Raw genomic sequence first — 3,280 nt, forward strand, 5'->3', positions numbered from 1 at the left:
AAGGAGAAACACGCCGAGACACATAGTAATCAAAGTGGCAAAAATCAAAGACCAAGAAAAATTATTGAAAGCAGCAAGGGAAAAACGACAAATAACATACAAGGGAACTCCCATAAGGTTAACAGCTGATTTCTCAGCAGAAACTCTGCAAGCCAGAAGGGAGTGGCATGATATACTTAAAGTGATGAAAGGGAAGAACCTACCACCAAGATTACTCTACCCAGCAAGGATCTCATTTAGCTTTGATGGAGAAATCAAAAGCTTTACAGACAAGCAAAAGCTAAGAGAATTCAGCACCACCAAACCAGCTCTACAACAAATGCTAAAGGAACTTCTCTAAGTGGGAAACACAAGAGAAGAAAAGGACCTACAAAAACAAACCCAAAACAATTAAGAAAATGGTCATAGGAACATACATATCGATAATTACCTTAAACGTGAATGGATTAAATGCCCCAACCAAAAGACATAGACTGGCTGAATGGATACAAAAACAAGACCCATATATATGCTGTCTACAAGAGACCCACTTTAGACCTAGGGACACATACAGACTGAAAGTAAGGGGATGGAAAAAGATATTCCATGCAAATGGAAATCAAAAGAAAGCTGGAGTAGCTATACTCGTATCAGATAAAATAGACTTTAAAATAAAGAATGTTACAAGAGACAAGGAAGGACACTACATAATGATCCAGGGATCAATCCAAGAAGAAGATATAACAATTATAAATATATATGCACCCAACATAGGAGCACCTCAATACATAAGGCAACTGCTAACAGCTATAAAAGAGGAAATCGACAGTAACACAGTAATAGTGGGGGACTTTAACACCTCACTTACACCAATGGACAGATCATCCAAAATGAAAATAAATAAGGAAACAGAAGCTTTAAATGACACAATAGACCAGATAGATTTAATTGATATATATAGGACATTCCACCCAAAAACAGCAGATTACACGTTCTTCTCAAGTGCGCACGGAACGTTCTCCAGGATAGATCACATCTTGGGTCACAAATCAAGCCTCAGTAAATTTAAGAAAATTGAAATCATATCAAGCATCTTTTCTGACCACAACGCTATGAGATTAGAAATGAATTACAGGGAAAAAAACGTAAAAAAGACAAACACATGGAGGCTAAACAATACGTTACTAAATAACCAAGAGATCACTGAAGAAATCAAAGAGGAAACAAAAAAATACCTAGAGACAAATGACAATGAAAACACGACGACCCAAAACCTATGGGATGCAGCAAAAGCAGTTCTAAGAGGGAAGTTTATAGCTATACAAGCCTACCTAAAGAAACAAGAAAAATCTCAAGTAAACAATCTAACCTTACACCTAAAGAAACTAGAGAAAGAAGAACAAACAAAACCCAAAGTTAGCAGAAGGAAAGAAATCTTAAAGATCAGAGCAGAAATAAACGAAATAGAAACAAAGACAACAATAGCAAAGATCAATAAAACTAAAAGTTGGTTCTTTGAGAAGATAAACAAAATGGATAAGCCATTAGCCAGACTCATCAAGAAAAAGAGGGAGAGGACTCAAATCAATAAAATCAGAAATGAAAAAGGAGAAGTTACAACAGACACCGCAGAAATACAAAGCATCCTAAGAGACTACTACAAGCAACTTTATGCCAATAAAATGGACAACCTGGAAGAAATGGACAAATTCTTAGAAAGGTATAACCTTCCAAGACTGAACCAGGAAGAAACAGAAAATATGAACAGACCAATCACAAGTCATGAAATTGAAACTGTGATTAAAAATCTTCCAACAAACAAAAGTCCAGGACCAGATGGCTTCACAGGTGAATTCTATCAAACATTTAGAGAAGAGCTAACACCCATCCTTCTCAAACTCTTCCAAAAAATTGCAGAGGAAGGAACACTCCCAAACTCATTCTGTGAGGCCACCATCACCCTGATACCAAAACCAGACAAAGACACTACAAAAAAAGAAAATTACAGACCAATATCACTGATGAATATAGATGCAAAAATCCTCAACAAAATACTAGCAAACAGAATCCAACCACACATTAAAAGGATCATACACCACGATCAAGTGGGATTTATCCCAGGGATGCAAGGATTCTTCAACATACGCAAATCAATCAATGTGATACACCATATTACCAAATTGAAGAATAAAAACCATATGATCATCTCAATAGATGCAGAAAAAGCTTTTGACAAAATTCAACACCCATTTCTGATAAAAACTCTCCAGAAAGTGGGCATAGAGGGAACCTACCTCAACATAATAAAGGCCATATATGACAAACCCACAGCAAACATCATTCTCAATGCTGAAAAACTGAAAGCATTTCCTCTAAGATCAGGAACGAGACAAGGATGTCCACTCTCACCACTATTATTCAACATAGTTCTGGAAGTCCTAGCCACGGCAATCAGAGAAGAAAAAGAAATAAAAGGACTACAAATTGGAAAAGAAGAAGTAAAACTGTCACTGGTTGCGGATGACATGATACTATACATAGAGAATCCTAAAACTGCCACCAGAAAACTGCTAGAGCTAATCAATGAATATGGTAAAGTTGCAGGATACAAAATTAATGCACAGAAATCTCTTGCATTCCTATACACTAATGATGAAAAATCTGAAAGAGAAATTAAGGAAACACTCCCATTTACCATTGCAACAAAAAGAATAAAATACCTAGGAATAAACCGACCTAGGGAGACAAAAGACCTGTATGCAGAAAACTATAAGACACTGATGAAAGAAATTAAAGATGATACCAACAGATGGAGAGATATACCATGTTCTTGGATTGGAAGAATCAACATTGTGAAAATGAGTATACTACCCAAAGCAATCTACAGATTCAATGCAATCCCCATCAAATTACCAATGGCATTGTTTACGGAGCTAGAACAAATCCTCTTAAAATTTGTATGGAGACACAAAAGACCCCGAATAGCCAAAGCAGTCTTGAGGGAAAAACATGGAGCTGGAGGAATCAGACTCCCTGACTTCAGACTATACTACAAAGCTACAGTAATCAAGACAATATGGTACTGGCACAAAAACAGAAACATAGATCAATGGAACAAGATAGAAAGCCCAGAGATTAACCCACGCACCTATGGTCAACTAATCTACGACAAAGGAGGCAAAGATATACAATGGAGAAAAGACAGTCTCTTCAATAAGTGGTGCTGGGAAAACTGGACAGCTACATGTAAAAGAATGAAATTAGAATACTCCCTAACACCATACACAAAAATAAACTCAAA

Source organism: Eschrichtius robustus, unplaced genomic scaffold (genome assembly GCF_028021215.1).
Source record: "Eschrichtius robustus isolate mEscRob2 unplaced genomic scaffold, mEscRob2.pri scaffold_711, whole genome shotgun sequence".
NCBI lineage: Eukaryota > Metazoa > Chordata > Mammalia > Artiodactyla > Eschrichtiidae > Eschrichtius > Eschrichtius robustus.